Below are 23,445 nucleotides of genomic sequence, written 5' to 3'. Positions count from 1 at the left end.
ATTTTAAAAAGTTCTTGCCTTCCCATTGGCTCTTTTGGTCAGGTGCCCACCTTTTTTTTCTTTACCTGGGGGACTTTTTTAACCCTTTACAGGTAAAGCAAGGAGAGAACAGCTACCAAGAGGGATTTTACATCTAACTGGCTGGCTGGGTGTCCATCAAAGGGAGCTACTGCCCCCCTACCCCCAATGTATCACAGTTGCCCTAGTGAACTTCCTATCAGCACAGCCACTAAGGCCTGGTCGATACTTCAAAGCTTTGCTGCATAGCTTTGTCAATGAAGGGATTGGAAAAATCACACCCCAGCTAACTTAGCTGTGGCAGCAAACGCCTGGCTGTAGATGCAGTTATACTTGTAAAAAAAAAAAAAAGGCTTATTGTTCAGAGAACAGATATAAGCTATACTGGCAAACGAACCCTTCTGACAGTATAAGGTATGTCTCCATAAGAGGGTTTGGCGATATAGCAAAACTGGCATAGCTCTACCAGCAACCCCTTTCTAGTGTAGACAAGGCCTAACAGTCAAAGCCACCTACTGTCCTCAATTAAATCTCCCTCTGAAACTCGCCTTTGCTGGGATGCCTACAAAAATCTCAATAAAGGTAAGGCAGCTGGTGTGCTGTGATCACTGCTTATTGAACTGATCATAGTCATATCATTGCTACGCCATCTGTCTGTTGTATCCACCTCTCGTCTCTTGTTTTATACATGGTTTCCAAGCTCTTTGGGGCAGGCACTGTTTTTCTGTGTTTACAGCCTAGCACAGTGGGGCCATGATTCTTCACTGGGTCCCTGAGGCACTAGTGCAATACAAAAAAATACTAATAACAGTCGTCAAAGAGATCACCAGTTGAGACAACATTAAAATCCAGACCAAATTCAATGTACAGGCCTTGCATCATAATAGCTACCTGAACGTATGCAAGCCTCAGTTCCACAACATAATAATAATTATTATTATTTTATTATTTATTTGTATTCTTTTAGTGGCTAGGATCACTCGTCATGGACCAGGACTGTGCTGACAGCTGCACAAATACAACAAAAAGACAGTCCTTGCCCAGGGGGCTTCCAGTCCAAGGACAAGGCAAGAGACAACAGATAGATCTAGACAGATAAGAACGTACAAGGCATCAATGAGACAATACTGGTCAGAATGATAGGCAATAGTCTCCCACAGTGCACTGATCCCATTGCTCAAAATCACACTGAAGCCAGGACCTCATCAAGATTAACACTGCTTACAAAGGGGCCCGCTCCTACTGGTGAATTCTATGCCATGTTCCGGCTGCTGAAGAAAACCTCAGCTCAACATTAAATTGCTGCTGCCTTGGTTCTCCAACTCCACTGGTTGCGTAGAACTCCGTCCACTCCCTGACCCTGCGAATGAGGTAGCTGGGCTGGGAGCAGCACCCTGCATGACGCAGTTAGGTCAACCTAACCTCCACTGTAGATGCAGCTAGGTCGACGGAGGAATTCTTCCATCGCACTAGTTACCACCTCTCCAGCAGGTGGATTTACTATAGTGATGGAAGAGCCCTGCTGTCGCAGTAGTACGTGTCTACACTGCATCACTACAGCGGTCTAGCTGTGCCACGGTATGGCTTGTAGTATAGACATACATGTAGACATACCCCTAGTGCAGGGGTGGCCAACCTGTGGCTCCGGAGGTTAATATGTGGCTCGTTGTACAGGCACCAACTCCGGGGCTGGAGCTGCAGGCACCAACTTTCCATTGTGCCAGGGGGTGCCCACTGCTCTGCCCCTGGCTCTGCCACAGGCCCTGCCCCCCACTCACCCCTTCCCGCCCCTACCCATAGCCTGCGGTGCCCTCACTCCTTTACCCCCCCCCCGCCTCCTGCATGCCATGAAACAGCTGATTGGGAGGTGCGGGGAGGAAGGGGGGAGGTACTGATCAGCGAGGCTGCCGCTGTGTGTGAGGCACTGGGAGTGTGTGGTGGGGGGAGCTGACGAGAGGCTGCTGACCTATTACTGTGGCTCTTTGGCAATGTACATTGGTAAATTCTGGCTCCTTCTCAGGCTCAGGTTGGCCACCCCTGCCCTAGTGCCTTCAGTTCTCCCATAGTCAGTCTATAGCACTGTAATGTAGACACTTCCTACATTGAGAAAGGAGATTTTCTGTTGACGTCGTTAATCCACCTCCTCAAGAGGCAGTAGCTGGATCGACAGAAGAATTCTTTTGCCTACTCCAGGGGTTAGGTCAACCTAAGTACGGTGCTCAGACATGAACTTTTCACAGCCTTAAGTTACATAAATAAGTCAATCTAAGTTTTAGGTGTAGACCAGGCCTGATTGCAAGCTGCTCAAACTGTTTGTCCGGCAAATTTGCCTGCTACAGATGTCTCTTCTACTGTGTGATGATGAGGATGGACCTGTGTCTGCATGTGAAGTTTTTGAACTTGAGGTTGTTTAGCCAAAAATGTGAGACAATCAAGGCTAAATTTCAAGAGTGACTCATTTCTAATTGTTGTCTTGGGAATAGTTAGCAAATATTTTTTACAAAAGCTCTTGCAGAAAATGTACCTGCTCTCTGAGCAGTAATTATGGTAAGCTTTGGTAATTTAATTCAATCACTGCTGTGTGAAACGGAGAGATTTTAATGTTGCTTTAAGCAAAAAGCCCAGTGAATCCTTAACTATGGCAGTGATTCTCAAAGCCGGTACCCCGCTTGTTCAGGGAAAGCCCCTGGGGGGCCAGGCCTGTTTGTTTACCTGCCGCGTCCACAGGTTCGGCCAATCGCGGCTCCCACTGGCTGCGGTTCACCACTCCAGGCCAATGGGGGCTGCAGAAAGCGGCATGGGCCGAAGGACGTGCTGGCCGCCCTTCCCGCAGCCCCTATTGGCCTGGAGCGGTGAACCGTGGCCAGTGGGACCCGCGATCGGCCAAACCTGCGGACGCGGCAGGTAAACAAACCGGCCCGGCCCACCAGGGGCTTTCCCTGAACAAGTGGCGGACCGGCTTTGAGAACCACTGAACTATGGCATCTTCACTGCTGCCTCCATAATTTACTGTATTGTCTGGTTACACAATGGATACATGAAATGAAATAAACTAATTAAATATAAATAAGTCAATTTTGCCTTTAAAAATTGGATTATTCTGAATTCTAGCAATCAGTGTCGTCTTGCAACTGTAGATTTACGTGACTAATCAGCACCATCCAAGTGGTTCAGATTGTTCTTGTAGGCTGAGTGCTAAGAATTTTAGAAACTAGATACACAACACATTGCCAGCTGGCACAGGCCCAATAACTCAGCAAATGCAACAGCAGTGTTCTGTTTGGGTGATTTAGGCAGAAGACTCACCTGCTGTAAAATACTGGAAGAGACTAGCGCCAGAGAGTTACAGAAGTAATATTTATCTCCATAACCCTCTCCGTGGTAAGCTACCCAGTCCTTAGTAATGGCACAGGAATGTTAGTCACTGGGTCTCTTAAGCTGTAAGCCAGGTCAGACTGAGTCAGTACTTGTTTAAGAGAGTTCTAGGGAAAAGCTATAGGGTGTTGCAAGAAGTAACCTTGGTGCTTCAGGAGATGGTCAGGTCTTCCCTCTGACTGAGCGCTGAACCAATGCCTCAGCAATCAGAGCCAGCCATGGTACTAGAGGAGCTATTTAAATTAAGTGTCCTCTCTCCAAATGTGCATGGAGAGGAAACTGAGGGGGTACAACTCCTTCTAACTGCAAAGAAGGGAAGGAACATGGTTTCCTTGGCACAGTGCCTACTTGCAAAGAGGCAGGAAACTCCTTAGAGTAGTTGGTTGGGTGACAGATGGGGAACGGCCTATGAGGCAATAGTGATGATGGGGTATTTCCTAGGTTTGATATCTGGCTATCTAAAATCAGTCTGGTTTGTTTCTTCATTTATGAACAATGCATAAGGCTATGATTTTGTCATGGATATTTTTAGTAAAAGTCAGGGATATGTCATGGCTAATAAACAAAAATTTACGGATGCCGTGACCTGTCTCAGACTTTTACTAAAAACATCCCTGACAAAATGGGGTCCAGCACCCTGCCCCACGGCATGCAGCGGCTGGGAGCTACAGCCCCTCTCTCAACCCTGCCCAGTGGTTGGGAGCTAGGGGGATCCCCCCCTGCCCGCGGGAGCTGGCGGGGGGAGCCTGCCGTCTACAGTGGCTGGGGAGCTCCAGGATCCCCCTGCAGAGGATGGGAGCTGCGGGGAAGGGGCCTGCTGCCCGTGGCGACTGGAAAGCTCTTGGGTCCCCTGGGAGCTGGGGGAGGATCCGGTGGCTGGGCTGCTGCAGGGACCCAATGTCACAGAGGTCTCTAGAAGTCACAAATTCCATGACTCCCGCAACCTCCATGACATAACTGTAGCCTTAACAATGCATTCTGAACACATAAGGAATAGGAAGTCTCAAGGAGGAACACATAGGGCTGTAAAGCCACCTCCTGTGCCACCTCCTGAATCTCTCTACCTACTTTCACTTCCCTAGTTCCCTTGGAGATGAAAACCATGAAAAGCAAGGAGATTCCGACCTCTGGATGTGTTTGTACCTTGGTAACACTACAGCCCTCTCCTCCTCACAACTATTTCTCCTACCACCTTTGCGTAAAATATACTCTGTATGTATGGAACGTTGTAAGAACAAATTGGGAAAATTCTTTATCTGATGGATAATTAGGACTAGCTGCAGTGGCTTTACTGCTGCCAGAACGTGCGTGCTTCTTGGCAGAGGTTTTCCATTTAATGTCTGCTTTAAATGTGATACATAGTTAAAAATATCAGCATTTTTTTTAACTAGGAAAACGTTGTGAGATAAGACATCCTGTTTTCAGGAGGGTACATGCAGCAGTACAGAAGGATCTTCTGCTTCAGTGCAACACTTTGGGCTTTGTTCAGCTTGGAATGGAGATTACAAAAGTATCCAGAAAAAACAGCATCAGTGGTTGCATATAGAGTGATGAACACAGTAATCCTAATATAGACGGGAAACATTTACAAATTATTTTCAAACAGATATGCGTATGCCAATTACTAATGCCAATACAGAGAACCAGTGGGGTAGTGCTGATATTTATTATTTATTTATTCTGAATACATATATATTACATCCAAAATTTTCTGTGCCCAATTTGAGAAGCCTCAGTCCTGATTTTTCAGAGTATTTAGCATTATATGGCACTTTAAATGTTCAAAAAACAGCTTCCACTGACTTCAGTTGCAGTTGTGAGGACTCAGCACTTCTGTACATCAGACCCCTGGAGTCTCAAGTTAGGTACCCAGGAAATGAAGAACACGCTGTTAGTGGCTACCTGTGAAAAGTTTGGTTCAAGTGAGCTGCCCAGCATTACACAGGAGTGGCTGAGGTAGTGACAGAATCTAATTCTGCAGGACAGCATTCAACTGCTTAAATAAACCATGAGACCATCCTCTTTTCTGTTCTTTCAATCCCCTTTCTCACTCATTACACACTTTCCAACTACTCCAAGAAATGCGACGGGGTCCTACAGACCACAGCCTCCTTCATTGCACAATCCTGATTTATCCCGAGACATGTCCATCCTGTGCACTAAATGAGGCAGGGATCCTCTGGAAAAAATGGTATGTGATCATGTAACTAAAGACTGTATCACAATGCACAGGCAACCTTAATTCTGGGATTTCATAGGCATGTGCTGAAAGCAGAGGAACCGTTGAGCTCAGCAGTCTTGGGTTCTATTCCAGGTAGGGTGACCAGATAGCAAGTGTGAAAAATCGGGACGGGGGTGGGTGGTAATAGCAGCCCATATAAAAAAAGCCCCAAATATCCCTATAAAATCGGGACATCTGGTCACCCTAGGTTCTGAAAGAGATTATTCGCTAGTGGTCACAGATCCTTCTGCCCCGCCACCTCTGGCCTATGCTTGTCCTACTCCTGTTACTTCCCCGACCCCTGGGCTCCTTGTCCCAGTCTCGTTGCCTAGCCAGTCTGTCTCCCACTCTGGGCTGCCCATTTGAGTCCCGGTCTTCCTCTCACCCAGTGCCCTGTCCTACTTTCCATCTCTGGGCAACTCATCCTGGTCTGTCCTCCTTGTACCAGTCTCCTGGCCCACTCGTCAGTTCAAGTCCCTTCCTCCAGATTTCTCCTCAGATCTCAGTCCCCTCCACCCTCAACTCCCAGGTCCAGTCTCCATGTCCAGCCAGTTCCAGTCTTTCCCTATCTCAGTTCCTCATCTGATCTTAGCTTCTCATCACTCCCTATGGTCCAGGTCTTTTCCCTCTCCATCTGAGTCATGCTATTCTTCCTCCACCACATAGTCTGCGACCAGCATGGGAGTTATTGTGAGCACAGGAAAAGCAGTCTCCCTGTTTACAGTTCCAGTGCCCAATACCACAGCAGCTGGGAGGTGCAAATTGCAAGGGAAGTCCTGCTTGGCTCCTGCAGCCCTAGGTTGGCGGATGCTCAGTGCAGACTGAATCTCCAGAGATCTTAGCTTCGAAACTCTAACTAGTCTCTAATGAGTGTGTGCGATCTGAGATTTGCAAAGGCTTATAGCTTGCCCAAATTTAGTCCCTTTTCCCTGGGATCTAAAAAAGGCACATGCTTGGCACCAAGCAATAGTCCTACCAAATTTCAAGCCTCTGCTCAAAACCATGAAGGGGCTAAAGCTTCTCAAAGAAACAGCTATACAATCCATCCCATCATCCAGATCATTAATGAAGATGTTGAACAAAACCGGCCCCAGGACCGACCCTGGGGCACTACACTTGATACCAGCTGCTAACAAGACATCGAGCCATTGATCACTACCAGCTGAACCAGCTTTCTATCCACCTTATAGTCCATTCATCCAATCCAAACTTTAACTTGCTGGCAAGAATACTGTGGGAGACCATAACAAAATCTTTGCTAAAGTCAAGGTATATCCCGTCCACCACTTTCCCCATATACACAGAGCCAGTTATCTCATCATAGAAGGCAATCAGGTTGGTCAGGCATGACTTGCCCTTGGTGAATCCATGTTGATTATTCCTGATCACCTTCCTCGTGTCCAAGTGCTTCAAAACGGATTCCTTGAGGACCTGCTCCATGATTTTTCCAGTGACTGAGGTAAGACTGACCGGTCTGTAGTTCCCCGGATTCTGCTTCTTCCCTTTTTTAAAGATGGGTACTATATTTGCCTTTTTCCAATTGTCCGGGACCTTCCCGATTGCCAACGAGTTTTCAGAGATAATGGCCAATGGCTCTGCAAACACATCAGCCAACTCCCTCAGCACTCTTGGATACATTGTATCCGGCCCCATGGACTTGTGCATGTCCAGCTTTTCTAAATAGTCCTTAACCTCACCACTAAGGGCTGCTCACCTCCTCCCCATACTGTGCTGCCCTGTGCAGCAGTCTGGGAGCTGACGTTGTCTGTGAAGACCGAGGCAAAAAAAGCACCGAGTATGTCAGATTTTTCCACATCATCTGTCACTAGGTTGCCTCCCCCATTCAGTAAGGGTCCCACACTTTCGCTTTCTTGTCTTACTATGTGTTTAAATAGAACCTAACAAAATGGGGCCCTGATCCTGCTAGGGCATTCTGGGTGCTGCTGTAACATGAACAATTAATAATAATGTTACTTTGGCGTAACAAAATGGGCTTTTCTGTTAGAGCTGGCCAAATTATTTACTGTGAATAAATTATCCAAGGTATCCCTTTGTTGTGTTTACAACTTGTTTGCAAGCCAATCCAGCTTTCTTGCTAACATGTGCATGAGTATTCACCAAAGAGTCTGGTGGAAGAATTTTCAGGCTATAGGTTGTTTAAAGATTGTTCACTTTTTTTTCATGCTACTTTTGGTGTGTGATTTGAAACCTAAATCACATGGTATTATTCCTGCCCCCTGACTGGAAGCCTGAAACTTCTCAAACAAAGTGAATGGCAGGTGGAGGATAAAGAATATAAAGCTAATACAAAATAAAATTTCTGTCTTGCAGGAAATTGTGATGTTTTGACATTTGTTTTCTTCCTGAATCTGGATGACAAGTCTAAATATCAAAACATTGTTCAGAAAAAATTTGATTCAGAAATATTGAAATGTTTCATTTTGAGTTAGGTTGACACTCATTTCTCAGTCTGCCTCAGCCACCATGGTACCTTATGGGAGATGTAGTTCTTGGCCTCTCCTGTATCCCTTTTTCTCTATGGGCCCTACTCTTGGCTAGACTACATCTCCCATGATGCACCTAGGTTTCTCCCTGTGCCTGAACTGCTGCTGTGCCTCATGGAAGATAGAGATTCATTTTAATTTTACCAACAGAAAATTCCACCAAAATTGATCTTCTCAAGCAGAAAGTTTTGATGTTAATGAAACTGCATTTTTCGATGGAAAATGTTTAATTCAAAACTTTTGGACCAGTCCTACTCTTGTATGTGCACAAATACAAGATGGATATTCACACAAGAAGATGGACATTCATACAGAGAATAGCCACTTCCCAAACATCAGTGGGAACAAAAAATATTTGTATGGATGTTCACAAATGAATGGGGCAAAAACCGGGCTCAACCAAACAGCCACTCACAATCTGAATGAATATTTATGGGCATTACATTGAACCAGGTCAGTTGGTTATTTTACACAGCAAGTGGCCTAATTACACACACCCGATATGTACACACCCCCTATTCAAACTAAACTAACCTTAGCTGGGATTTCCATAACACACCCACTCTTTCAAGTGACTGGATCCTTTCTCTCTTCCACACACTTTATTGCTTGCAGCAGGGTTGTAGCGTGTTGGTCCCAGGATATTGGGGAGACAAGGTGGCTGAGGTAATATCTGTTATTGGACCAACTTCTGCTGACGAAAGAGACAAGCTATTGAGTTTACACAGACCTGAAGAACAGCTCTGTGTAAGCTCAAAAGCTTGTCTCTTTCACTAGCAGAAGTTGGTCCAATAAAAGTTATTATCTCCCTCACCTTACAATCTGTGGCTGTGCCTCTCTATTGTACTTTATTGGAAGCTTTGTTTGCATACAAACATTATGAGGAATTGCTACTGAGCATGTTCAATCACTAATTTTAAAAGTTAAGAATCTGAGCTGTTTAAAATCATTTCTTGTATAAGGTAGAAAAGGGGCTTAGTGTGCTTAGAAACTAATCCCCTCCAGAAATGCTTTTAAATTTAATCCAATTACTTTCTCTAGAGCAGTGGTTCCCAAACTGGTTCCGCCGCTTGTGCAGGGAAAGCCCCTGGTGGGCTGGGCCGGTTTGTTTACCTGCCGCATCCGCAGGTTCAGCCGATCGCGGCTCCCAGTGGCCGCGGTTCGCTGCTCCAGGCCAATGGGAGCTGCTGGAAGCCGCGGCTGCAGGTTCGGCCCATCGTGGCTCCCAGTGGCCGCGGTTTGCTGCTCCGCGAACCGCGGCTACTGGGAGCCACGATCGGTTGAACCTGCGGCTGCAGCAGGTAAACAAACCGGCCTGGCCCACCAGGGGCTTTCCCCGCACAAGTGGCGGAACAAGTTTGGGAACCACTGCTCTAGAGCCATATAGAAAAGTTTGAAGCCAGTTTAAAAAACTTATTCACGTTGCAGTTCTGTAATTCTAAAACATCTTGGCCAATTTTAACCTTTCCATTGCTCTGCTCCAGAATTTGTACCAATGAGGTATCAATTATTTCAGACATCAGTTTTGGGGGCCTAGAATTGTGTTTCTCAAACCTTTTATTTTCAAATCTAGTCCAATGTCTTGTAATTGAAGTGACAGACAGGGTGGATTGAAAGCAAAGTGTTTTATGAGTAATTTTTATGTTCCTGCTTGTAGCAAAACGCCTTTGCTATAAAGATTGTTTAAAGTTATATACGGTGTGTTTCCATTAGTAGTAATAATGTCTTGCTCTTCCATAGTGCTTTTTATGCAAGGATCTCAAGAACTTCATAAACAGTTTGCTGGCATTAAGTTTTATTTTACTCTGTCTTTCCAAATAAATAGAAAAGTGGGTTAAGTTACCTGGGCCAGATCCTCAGCTGGTGTAAACAAGCAAAGCTCCACTGAAGTTTAAAAAGCTGCACCACTTTACACCAGCTTAGGAGCTGTCTCTCACTGCCTGGCCTAATACATAGAAGACACTAGACTTGTCCAATATCTTTAAATGAATAAATAAAATGACATTTTTTATTAAAGCAGTCCAGCTCTACACATATGAACTGCTCCAATGCTTTCTTATGAGTGCACCCAGAACAACAGTTTGAGGCTTGCAGACTTCCTAATCAATCTGAGAAAGTGTAACCAATTTGGCCAGGTAATAGAGCTCCTTTCATTCTCCTAGGGCAGGGGTTCTCAACCTTTTTCTTCTGAGGCCTCTCCAACATGCTATAAAAACTCCACGGCCCACCTGTGTCATAGCAACTGGGTTTCTGCATATAAAAACCAGGGCTGGCGTTAAGGGGTAGCAAGCAGGGCAATTGCCTGGGGCCCCATGCCACAGGGGCCCCCACGAAGCTACATTGGTCAGACTTCAGCTTCAGCCCCGGGTGGCAGGGCTCAGGGACTTGGGCTTCAGCCCCATGTGGTGGGGCTTTGACTTTCTGCTCTGGGCCTCATCGAGTCTAATGCTGGCCCTGCGTGGAGACCCCCCGAAACCTGCTCAAGGTCCGCTAGGGGGCCCCGGATCCCTGGTTGAGAACCACTGTCTTAGGGTACGTCTGCACTGCAATTAGACACCCACGGCTGGCCCGAGCCAACTGACTCAGGCTAGTGGGGCTTGAGTTAAGGGGTTGTTTAATCGCTGGAGCCCAAGATCTAGGACCCTGCAAGGTGGGAGGATCCCAGAACCCAGGCTGCAGCCCAAGCCCAATAGTCTACACCACAATTAAGTAACCTTGCAGCCTGAGCCCGGCAAGCCCGAGTCAGCTGGCACTGGCCAGCCATGGGTGTCTAACTGCAGTGTAAACATACCTTTATAGACCTTGTGGGGCACATTTAGCATTCAGTTACAGTAGTGTAAATCCAATGTAACTCCAATATCTAGATAGGAATAACAGTAACATTTGAGAAGAGTAGAATTTGTCCCCAGGCTTTCAAAAGCAGCAAGTGCTCTTCAGAGATGGATAAACACTAAACAGCTCACAAATACTGGACATTATGTTCTGCAGTTTGGAGTCCCGTTGTTCAGTGGGATCAGGTTTTGACCCTTAGGAAATCAAAGTAATAGAGAAAAATTGAGTAATTCAACCTTGCTACTTATAGAAACGGCAACTGAATGAGCTAAAAGCCACATTTCCCTAATTAAAATGGAGAGAAATGATTTAGCTATTTCTAGTCTATAACATTAGGTGTATTTATTCCTGCAGTTTAGCCAAGGGGAAGGTTTGATTCTGTGCCCAACAGTGCATTAGCTCACATGAACAAGGCAAGTCAATGTTTGCTTCACAATATCTTAGTGTGAATCACTAATATCCTGTAAAAATATTGCAATCTACTTTTCTTTCTCCCAACAAGCTTTTTATTCCCACTATGTCTACATTCTAGATATGGCTGAAACTTAAACCAATGATTTCCAAAGTTTTTAATGGCAGAAGTAATTAATCTAATTGATGGAGTGACTCATTTTTGTCAGCCATTTTTGATCTAAGAATACACAAAAGGCGCAGATTGTAGAGCATTTGCAGTGGCGAACAATTACACTCACAAACAGCCCTCCGGAAATCAATAGCTCTACTTATGGATGTGCTCAGCAATATGAGCAAAAGCTCCACAATCTGGCCCAGAAAGCTGGAATCTCTGGATATTTTATGTAGCAGCTATAATTTATGAACAGCGGGACGGACCTCAGTGCAGTTTTGGGCTGCAGCATTATATCTTGGCTGAAAAACACAATCTGCATCTTCTAGACTGAAAACACTTTGAGGCAAAGATTGTCTTTTTGTTATCTTGATTCTGTCCCCTGCACAATGGGCTCCTGGCCATGACTAATCACTAAACAGTGTTAAATTAGATTGGTGGAGTTAGATGTGTGGAAGTCTTATGGAGTTAGCTACCACCCCAAAAGCCTGCATTTTAAAATACAAATGGTGACAGACAATGGCAGGCACCTCTCTAGAAGACTCAATTAATTCAGGGAAGTTTTATGGCCTGTGTTATACAGGAGGCCAGATTAGATTATTATAGTGGTCGCTCATGGCTTTATAATCCATGAAGGGCTGTGTCACATTACTGAAGAAACATTAGAAAAGTACAGTTCGTTGACTGGCTCTTATACTGAGGTTTTGCGTGAGAAACTAAGGTGGGGGTGGGAGTTGTGGGGTATGATTAAATAAACATGGTGGATACTGCCATTGGAGAACGGGAGAGCCATGCTTACAGAAGAGAAAGCTACTGACAACTGAAAGCAAAATAAATTCTCATAATTTACTGGGGGCGGGGGAGACCAAGTAGATAACAGTTCACAGAGATGAAATAGTGATCTGGGAAGCAGATGCAAGGCAAAGTATCTGGGAGTATCCTGGCCTTCTGGAAGATAAAATTTTGGTCTGGAACAGGTAGGGAAAGAAGCCTGATTCTCCAATGCCCTGCACCTTCTGTAGTCATTTACACCTGTGAAAAATGGGTGTAAAATGCTACCCAATCAGGGCTTGTCTATACACAGTGGTGCACTGGTTCAATTTAAGGTATGATTTTAAATTAATGTAATTAAACCAGTGCAAAAGCTGTGTGGACACTAATTTTGCTGTAATCCAGAATTTTTGTGGTTTACCTTAAATTGATTATGAAGATTAAACTGAACTGAAATAAAACACTCTTAACCTGAAATAAGAGTGTCCACACAGGGGTTTGCACCAGTTTAACTAATCCAGTTGAATTAAACAGGGTCAAGTTGGTGTGTACACAAGGCCTCAGAATGGTAGCTTTTTACTGCTGCTATGCATGACCACACAAAGGCAATGGAAAATTAGGCCCTTGGGTGTTGAACTATAGAAGAAAATCTATTTACGAAACTAAGCTACCTTGTATTAGATAAGCCTGTGCTTCCATCTGGAGGCCCTAAGAACGGATGGTGCAAACATCTTCGAAAGAAAATACAACACATCCCTTTTTGGGCTGGATGTGCATGACTTAACAGAAGAGAATGTCATCCAAACGGATAAGCAGAAGACAGCTTGCAGATAGATAAAACCAATGTGGAATAAGAAGCACAGAGAGAGCTGCCTTGTTAAAAATAATGTAGTTTAATTGCCAGTGATTGGACTGTAACGAAGTTATGTCCCAGCTATATCAAGACAAACAGACCCGGCTCAGCTAAGTTAAAAACGATGTCATCTTCATTCATTTTGTTGGACAGCTGTGAGGGCTGGGGCGTCTCTGCACAGCCTTGTATTGATAACAGTGCAGAGACACAAGGCTGCACGTAAACTCAGGAGCTCAGCGAAGGAATGTGCTTCAAGCAGGCCTGGGCTCGCCTTGGTGAACATCCTTTAGGAAGATGCCACTTGTTCTGCTAGTGTGCTAGGAAGGCTAGTACAAAGAGGCGGGTATGATGGCCCCACCTCCTCCCTGGCCCCTTGGAAGTGGCATATATTCCTGGGACTACAGGAAAGGATTAGTTCCTGTGCTGCTCTGGCCACAGGTTCTACCAAGGAAGGAAGTCTACTTCCATCCCTTCTTACCCATTGTGACCTGTGCAAGGGCTGGGGACAGTCTTGCTCAGTATATCGAGCATCCTGCATTGCACGGGATGGAGCTGGACTGCATTCTGCCCAACTCTCCTCTCGTGACTTCTATCCTTGGGCTTTGATGTCCTGGCTCACTAAAACATGGTTCAGCTTTCCAAGCCAGAGACACTAAAGTGAGCAAAACCACTGTGGCGCTCGGATGCTTTGAGGTACTTATTGTTGCCCCTTCTCCTGACCCCAGTCTCCTGTTCTGATAACAGCATTGCCCCTCTGCCAAGCAGTAGCAGATGTCTAGGGCCTTTCAGGTTGGCTTCCCAGTGGAGGAGAAAATCAAAGAAGTGACATCTGGATATCTTCTAAGTGTAACTGTAACTGCTTTATTTACACATATATCAGACTTTCCCTTTTATATTCCTCTCTTTCAGGAATCTCATCCCAACACCAATGCCCAGTTCTCAGGGAGCAATTCTACCTGAAGAACGGACTCGAGTCTAATCCAGGTTATTGGGCTCAGTACAAGGGCGAATGAGTGGGCCTTAAGTGTCTGTGATGTACAGGAGGTCAGAGTAGGTGGTCTTGTGATCCTTTCTGGCCTTAAACTCCATGGCCATGTCTACATCATGGGTGCTACAGCCACCCAGCTACAATGATGCAAGTATACCGCTGTAGCACCTTAGTGTAGACTCTTTCTACAGCGATAGAAGGAGTTTTTCAGTCGATGCAGGAACTCCACCTCCCTGAGCGGAAGTAGCTAGGTTGACAGAAGAATTCTTCCATAGACCTAACTGTGTCTCCGCCAGGGAGTAGGCTGGCTTAATGACGGCACTCAGCGGTGTTAATTTTTCACACCCCAAAGCACCATACCTATCTCGACCTAACTTTAAGTGTAGACCAGGCCTATGACTCTAATTGTACGCCAAGGCAGAGAACAAACTCTCCGTCTCCTGGCACAGAACAACTGCCATAACTATAACTATAGTGAGCAGAACCATACTTGGGACCTTTTCAACTCCAAAATCTGACAGATCTACAGCTGCTTATTGTTAAACTGGATTATTCCTAGTCTAATGTCTCTTTTGAAGGCAGCTCTCACTTTTAAGGTGGTTTTAACATTTTGGGTGAAATCCTGATCCCACTGAAGTCAATGACAAAACTCCATTTGACTTCAATGGAGCCAGGATTTTATCATTTGGGTCCAATTCCTGTCCAGTATAATTCCATTGACTTTGTTGTCAGACCCTTTATTCATTCACAGCTTTCCTAAGGTCATTTTAAGTACATCATGAAATCCTATGTTTTCATTTATTTCTGACTTCACTATTTTGAAGCATTTTGAAATGTCAGGTAAGATGCCAGGCTGTTGGAAATAGCTGAACTTGGAAACAATATTGATCATTATGTCAAATGGAAAAATTATCATACCGCTAATCAACAAAGACCCCTCTGACTTTAAACTTTCTGTGGGAATAAAAGACTATGCTGACAAATCACAACCAATATTCAGCTGCCACATTATACAACTAGTTACTTTCAACTGCAATAACTCTTTATATGCATACGCTGTGACTCAACAGCATATGAATACAGACACCCTCTTTGTACTTATTTCCACATTCAGTTCCATAAAATTGGCTACCCATCCAAGCTGTCGACATCTGGAAGCAATTACAAAATTTGTCTGTTATACAGCAGTCACTTTCCCAGGGAAAACAGACAGTGCCCAGCCTCTGATTAGAAAGTTTAGTTGCTTGGCTAAGGCACAGAACTATTCAGTGCATTTCTTTTGCAAGGTTCTTTTAATTGTTCCTTCCTTAGTATTCTTCCAGCACAGCTCCTAAACTGGAACTACCAGAACATTGTGTCGGAGCCCACGCCCAAATCCACAGCAGAACTAACAGAAACAATGCCAGCTAAATTAACTATAATCAAGGATGATAGTCTAAATCTCAACCTTTGATTTGATCTAATCGTTTATGTAAGTATTTGCATGGCCCTTTACAGGGTACTACATGAGTGCCTCCCAAGTATCTTAAAAAGATAAATGTTTGCAAAATCCATGTTGTACTTTGTGCTTTCAGTGTTCATTTTTCACCTTATAAGACAAAGTCAGTGTTGGGAGCACAGTACTTATAAGCATCCCTATAATAATCTGTTGTACGTATGTGATTCCATAAAACAGGTAAATAAACCTGAGTTCTGGTTCTAGCTGGGAATTAGAGACTCCTAATAAAGTGTGCTGTGAAAATGACTAGGAAAATACTTTGATAACGTTTTAAGAGTTAAGTGGTGAGCCCCATGCCACGGCAAAGTCAGAATAGTGTTAAATCACATTGTAAGACTACAGCTAGAATTTACAATATATTTAACATTTTTACTCAATCAAGTAAAAAGTATCAAGATCATAAATGTAAAAAAGCATGGATAATTCCTAGGACTCTGTGGTATGTCAACACTGCAATAAATCACCTGTGGCTGGCCCATGTCAGCTAACTTGGGCTGGCGTGGGCGGGAGGGCTTGGGCTGCAGGGCTATAAAATTGCACTGTAGTCATTTGGGCTCAGGCTGGAGGTTGGGCTCTGGGACTTTCCCCCCTAGCATGGTCCCAGAGTTGAACGGCATCTCAGATAATTACATTCGGCCTCCTAAAACATCAGGCCAGCTTTAACTGGATAAGTTGTTTATTCCTGATGTGATCCATTGTATAGTTATCAACAGCTCCCATCTTCTCCTGCAGACAGGGCTTCATTATATAGCAGTGGGAGAAATCCTTCATCTATTATCCTATACACAATGGTCATGTGAGACTTCAAAATTAACATTTGTAAAGTGAGATCCTTTGATGAGAGTCTGATAGAACTATCCATTTATTACAAGACAGATATAACTTTTCAGGTATCTTGATAAATTTCTGCATACCATATTTTCTAGGTCTTATTTGACAGCACCTACATTTCCTCTGCATAATGGAAAATCAAGTCAACAAGGATCAAATAGGGTTGAGTCCGACTATTGAGAAACAGAAGTTAAAGTCCAGGCAAATGCAGTAGGCTAAATTCATTCTTAGTGTAACTCCACTCACTTCAGTTCAGTTCCTTTACACCAGGCTTGAATTTGGCCAACAGTCTGACCCCTGAGTACGGTGCAAGCTACAAAATATTCTGTTTGATGTGCTTCTCAAATTGGGGTTTGCCCACCCAGAGGAGTTGCCACGTCAGATCATTTGGCATGTATGTATGCTGAGTCCAAGGAACCTGGGCAAGAACTGTGTGTCTCATAAAATGGGTACAGTGCTGGGAATTAGAACCTCAGACAGGATTTGGAGAGTTTCTCCTGCCTGAGACTATAGCCAGGATGCCAGGAGAGCTCCTAGATTTTCCTCATGGCTCTGGAACTCATCTGAGGTTGTTGATGCGCTGATTAGGTTATCCCTTCACAGCATTGCTAGGATGTCAGCGAAAATGCTCTCTGGGAAATGGCAGTGGGTGTGTGCACCTGTGTGCACACAGGAATGAGTGGGGTAAGATATGGGGAAGCCTTGCTGAAAAATGCCAGACAGGATACTCTCCTTCAAAATGACAGGTTTCAGAGTAGCAGCCGTGTTAGTCTGTATTCGCAAAAAGAAAAGGAGTACTTGTGGCACCTTAGAGTCTAACCAATTTATTTGAGCATAAGCTGCATCCGATGAAGTGATCTGTAGCTCACGAAAGCTTATGCTCAAATAAATTTGTTAGTCTCTAAGGTGCCACACGTCCTCCTTTTCTTTTTTCCTTCAAAAGCAATTTTTAAAAGCATGTAGTTGATGTGGTATGTCTCTAGATCTAGCACAGCAAGCAGAAGTAGAAACTTCCCCATACTCCACTACCAATGTGCCTCACCCTCAGCCAGAAGGATTGCATCTTTCAGAGAGAGCATATCGGTTAGTTTATAGGTCAATTTAGCTGTTATTCTAAGTAAATTATGATAATATTTTAAAGCATGTAATTACACTATAGCCCATCACAGCTAATGAAGGCATTTGTAAGGGGCAGATGCTGACATTTTAACCTGAAATCAGTGGGACCCCAGCAGAGTAAGAGTAAGGTGTCAGAATCTGGCCTTTTATATAGTAATATTTTACAAAACATACCTACAAAACACCCCTGCCATACACATTCAAGTCTAAAAATACTGGTTTTTCTTACCATATTTCTGCTAAAAAGCAGCCTAGGACTGAAGGTACAGACTAGCTCTCAATCCGATTTTTTTTTTTTTTTTTTTTTGGCGCACCGCCGTGAATTAAGGTGGATGGGCCAGCCCAGATTTTGTTACCCTCCACTCTGAAATTCTTTGCATAGCGGAGTCGGAGACAATCAGATCTTTCACAATTCTTTTAAAGGAAAAACAAATTCCTCCAGCTGAATGCAGCGGGCTTTGCTGCAGGGGACCCTGTTCTCTACCGAACGCGTGCGGAGCTCGCCTGCCTCCGCCCAGAAACGATTCTGCAGCCCCGGGCTCTTGAGAAATCAAAAGCCACCACTGACACTTTCTTGCCGCCCCCTGACTCCCGCAGCAGCCCCCCAGGGTCAGTGGGAAAGAGAGGATGGTCTTACCCGGCTCTCCCTGCGCTTGTTTTTCTCTCCTTCACAGGCAGCTGCTGCTGGCAGGCGGGGCAGCAAAGATCATCCTCTCCCTGCTTCCAGTGCGTGCCCGGGAGGGAGCCGCTGGCGGGCGCGGGGCAGGTCCGGACAGGCAGCCCCAGCTCAGCTGGTCCCCGGCGCTGTGCAGGCGGCGATCGGCTCCTGTCACTGCCCAGCGTCTCACGTGGAGGAGCCGCACCCCGCCCCGCTCTCCCCCTGCCGATCGGCCCCCGGCCCCCATGCTGGGCGGGTCCTGCTCGCCGGGCAGCTCCGGAGGCTTGTGTGCAGGGAGCGCCGGGTCCCAGGCACCGCCCAGCCAGGGCCGCGGCTCCCCAGCAGCCCCCGGGCAGCCGTTCCCTGCCCTGCGGCAAAACGGCAGGGGCCCCGCAGCAGCAGGGGGAGGAGAGACCTCGGCCCCCACCCCCCGGCCCGTACCTGGGATGGGGGGTGAAGGGGAAGGGAGATGCTAGAAGAGGAAGGGAGGGTGGGTGAGGGCGAAGTGGGAGGGTGGGAGGGGAGGGGAGGGAGGGAGGGAGGGTGATGGGGAAGGGAGATGGTGGGAGGGGAGAGGAGGGTGGGTGAGGGTGGAAGGAGGAGGGTGGATGAAGGGGAAGGCAGATGATGGAAGGGAGGGGAGGGGAAGGAGGCTAATGCGGAAGGGAGATGTGGGAGGGGAGAGGAGGGTGGGTGAGGGTGAAGGGAGATGGTGGAAGGAGGAGGGTGGATGAAGGGGAAGGGAGATGGAAGAGGAAGGGAGGGTGATGAGGGAGAAGGGAGATGGTGGAAGGGAGGGGAGGGAGGGTGATGGTGGAAGGGTGGGTGGGTGAGGGGGATGGTGGAAGAGGAGGGGAGGGTGGAAGAAGAGGGGAGGTGGATGAAGGTGAAGGGAGATGGGGGAGGGAGGAGAGTGGATGAAGGGGAAGGGAAATGGTGGAAGAGGAGGGGAGGTGGGTGAGGGAGGATGGGGAAACGTTATCCACAGGTGACAGAAAATTATGTGGAACTTGTAGCGTGCACAGGGTGCGAGCTGAGGATCCAGTGTCTCTGCCTCCCTGGCCGTAGCCAGGGTAATTCTGGCTGTTAGCTTCTCTCTAGAGATGTCACCTCACTTACAACCCAACATGCCCAATGTTTTATGAAGCAAACACAACATAAGAGCCAAAGCTGGGAGGATGGATTTCTTCTAGTCCTCCTTGCATGTCCCATGCAGTAGTCTAGAGCACCTCTGGCAGTGGTGTCTAGAATAAAGTCTCTCCTTTTCCCCGGTGCAGTTTTGGTACTTATCAGTGTATTGCCTCCTTTGGGAGAAAGGGTTGTGTCTTGCTTCTGAGCTGAAGGAGGGGAGACAACCTGAGCACAGCTTGACGTGCAGCAGAGAATCCTACTGAAGAGGAGAGATTTTGTCCCCTGCTCAGGAAGCTCATCTCTGTGCCATCGATATTAGTATTCTTGTTGATCACATTGAGCAGAGTAAGACGCGATCCCCAGCAGTTGCTCCTGAGCATATTGAGAGCCTTGAAGGTGAAGGACATAAACCTGGGTCTACTACTGAATGGGAGCCCAGTGACAGGGGAGCACTGCAGTGATCCGTTCTTCTCTGCCTGCTCAGTTCATCTTCCTCCCAGATGAAACTGCCCACATCAGAGAGGAGCTGGCTTGCACCTGTGTGCTTACCCGCTACCCTGGCACTGACTCTCTCTTCTATCGGGCTCCCTCTGACTGTGGGGCCTGGAGCCCAAGTCCTTTATTCTGTTGCTGGAGGGGGGTTATGGAGGAGAGGAAAAAGGAGGTGAGGGAGAAGTTGGGGAAGATCGGAGTAGGCTAAATAGATGCTGCGAGGCCCAGTGAGTAGGACAGGAGTGGCCAACCTGTGGCTCCGGAGCCACATGCGGCTCGTCAGAAGTTTATATGCGACTCCTTGTATAGGCACCGACTCCGGGGCTGGAGCTACCGGTGCCAACTTTCCAACATGCTGGGGGGTGCTCACTGCTCAACCCCTGGCTCTGCCACAGGCCCTGCCCCCCACTCCACCCCTTCCCACCTGATCGGGAAGGCGCTGATCGGCGGGGCTGCTGATGTATTACTGAGGCTCTTTGGCAATGTACATTGGTAAATTCTGGCTCCTTCTCAGGCTCAGGTTGGCCACCCTGGAGTAGGTCAGTGGATTAGGATTTTAGGCCAATTCTGCCACTGGCCTGTTGTATGACCTTTGGCAAGTTACTTCAGTGCCACAGTTTCTCCATCTGTAAAATAGGAATAAGGATTCATTTACCTTCTAAACATGATTATTATCATCAAAGGGGGGAAGATGGGGAAAAGAGAAGGAAAGGGTATGCATGGCGCTTTTCTGCTTGCCACAGGGGATCAGGACTTTTGTCTCCTTTCACTGGTAGAGATATGGAGGGGCTGACTCACTCAGTGAGTAGCATTGCTAGCCACAGGTTAAGCCCTGGTCTATACTAGGAGTTGAGGTCGAATTTAGCAGCGTTAAATCGATTTAACCCTGCACCCGTCCACACAACGAAGCCCTTTTTTTCGACTTAAAGGGCTCTTAAAATTGATTTCCTTACTCCACTCCCGACAAGGGGATTAGCGCTGAAATCGGCCTTGCTGGGTCGAATTTGGGGTACTGTGGACGCAATTCGACCAGGGCTTAACCTGTGGCTAGCAATGCTACTCACTGAGTGAGTCAGCCCCTCCATATCTCTACCAGTGAAAGGAGACAAAAGTCCTGATCCCCTGTGGCACACCGTAGCCTGGCCAGTCATGAAACTGGTTTTCAAAGCTTCTCTGATGCGCACCGCGCCCTCCTGTGCTCTTCTAACCGCCCTGGTATCTGGCTGTGCGTAACCAGCAGCCAGGCGATTTGCCTCAACGTCTCCCCCTTACTCTCACAGATATTGTGGAGCGCACAGCAAGCAGTAATAACAGTGGGAATATTGGTTTCGCTGAGGTCTAACCGAGTCGGTAAACTGCACCAGCGCGCCTTTAAATGTCCAAATGCACATTCTACCACCATTCTGCACTCGCTCAGCCTGTAATTGAACAGCTCCTGACTACTGTCCAGGCTGCCTGTGTACGGCTTCATGAGCTATGGCATTAAGGGGTAGGCTGGGTCCCCAAGGATAACTATAGGCATTTCAACATCCCCAAAGGTTTTTTTCTGGTCTGGGAATAAAGTCCCTTCCTGCAGCTTTTGAAACAGACCAGAGTTCCTGAAGATGCGAGCGTCATGTACCTTTCCCGGCCATCCCACGTCGATGTTGGTGAAACATCCATTGTGATCCACCAGTGCTTGCAGCACTATTGAAAAGTACCCCTTGCGATTTATGTACTCGCCGGCTTGGTGCTCCGGTGCCAAGATAGGGATATGGGTTCTGTCTATGGCCCCACCACAGTTAGGGAATCCCATTGCAGCAAAGCCATCCACTATGACCTGCACATTTCCCAGGGTCACTACCCTTGATATCAGCAGATCTTTGATTGCGTGGGCTACTTGCATCACAGCAGCCCCCACAGTAGATTTGCCCACTCCAAATTGATTCCCAACTGACCGGTAGCTGTCTGGCGTTGCAAGCTTCCACAGGGCTATTGCCACTTGCTTCTCAACTGTGAGGGCTGCTCTTATCTTGGTATTCATGCGCCTCAGGGCAGGGGAAAGCAAGTCACAAAGTTCCATGAAAGTGCCCTTACGCTTGCGAAAGTTTTGCAACCACTGGGAATCATCCCAGACCTGCAACACTATGCGGTCCCACCAGTTTGTGCTTGTTTCCCGAGCCCAGAATCGGCGTTCCACCGCATGAACCTGGCCCATTAGCACCATGATGCCCACATTGCCAGGGCCCCTGCTTTGAGAGAAGTCTGTGTCCATGTCCTCATCACTCACGTCACCGCGCTGACGTCGCCTACTCACCCGGTATCTCTTTACCAGGTTCTGGTGCTGCATATACTGCTGGATAATGCATGTGGTGTTGAATGTGCTCCTAATTGCCAAAGTGAGCTGAGCGGGCTCCATGCTTGCCGTGGTATGGCGTCTGCACAGAAAAAAGGCGCCGAACGATTGTCTGCTGTTGCCCTGACAGAGGGAGGGGCGACTGACGACATGGCTTACAGGGTTGGCTTACAGGGAATTAAAATCAACAAAGGGGGTGGCTTTGTGAGAAACTGAATGGCCCCCTCAAGGATAGAACTCAAAACCTCAAGGATAGAACTCAAAACTGGGTTTAGCAGGCTATTGATTTCACAGAGGGAGGGAGGGAAGAGAAAATGAATACAAAACAAATCTGGTCTATTTCTTGTTTTGAGCCACTTCATCTATCTTTATACATCTTGCTGGCAGGAGACTGCAGTACGACCGTTAGCCATCATCAACACCTGGGCACTCAGCAGAAGATGGTGCAGTATGATGACTAGCCATCATCTTCTGCTAGCTGCAGATTAAAAGACAGTGCACTGCTGGTAGGACTCAATTGCCATGAGACAAAACAAGGGAAATGACCTGGCTGAGTCACTCCCATGTTTCCCAGGCACCCGGTTAAAAGAGCACCCAGGACTACGTTGATGACGGCTACCAGTCATACTGCACTGTCTGCTACCAAAAGGCAATAAACTGCTGCTGTGTAGCAATGCAGTACCACGTCTGCCAGCACCCAGGAGACATACGGTGACAGTTAGCTGAGCAGGCTCCATGCTTGCTGTGGTATGGTGTCTGCACAGGTAACTCAAGAAAAAAAGCGCAAAACGATTGTCTGCCCTTGCTTTCACGGAGGGAGGGAGGGAAGGGGGGCCTGAAGATATGTACCTAGAACCACCTGTGACAATGTTTTAGCCCCATCAGGCACTGGGATTTCTACCCAGAATTCAAATGGGCTGCGGAGACTGCGGGAACTGTGGGATAGCTACCCACAGTGCAATGCTCCGGAAGTCGACGGTTGCTGTGGTACTGTTGACACACTCCGCCGACTACATGCATTGAGAGCATTTGTGTGGGGAGACACACAATCAACTGTATAAAAACGCTTTCTACAAAACCGACTTCTATAAATTCAACCTAATTTTGTAGTGTAGACATACCCTAAGAGTTGATGAGCATTTTATTCCACTCAGCGAACCCGCCAGTGACATCACCTGACAGACTTCGGCGAGGGAGAAAAACTGAACTGAAAGTCAGGATGAAGCTGTTTTGCAATGTCTGAACAGTAATACC

At 46.7% G+C, this 23,445-nt stretch overlaps 1 protein-coding gene across 2 annotated transcripts in view; it reads right to left on the bottom strand.

Moving 5' to 3' along the window:
* Positions 1–18,672, bottom strand: part of INF2 (inverted formin 2) — an 81,603-nt gene extending 62,931 nt beyond the window's left edge. The window contains exon 1 of one of the 2 annotated variants that reach the window (XM_084630186.1): positions 18,213–18,672. The gene's annotated coding sequence lies outside the window, so the exon portion shown is untranslated. The remainder of the gene's footprint in view (positions 1–18,212) is intronic. The other variant, XM_084630187.1, reaches the window with a different exon arrangement.
* Between the last annotated feature and the right edge of the window lie 4,773 nt (positions 18,673–23,445).

Source organism: Lepidochelys olivacea (assembly GCF_965140295.1).
Source record: "Lepidochelys olivacea isolate rLepOli2 genome assembly, chromosome: 6".
Classification (NCBI taxonomy): Eukaryota; Metazoa; Chordata; order Testudines; family Cheloniidae; genus Lepidochelys; species Lepidochelys olivacea.
Note: the sequence above shows the minus strand (reverse complement) of the source record. Positions and strands in the feature narration are given on the sequence as shown.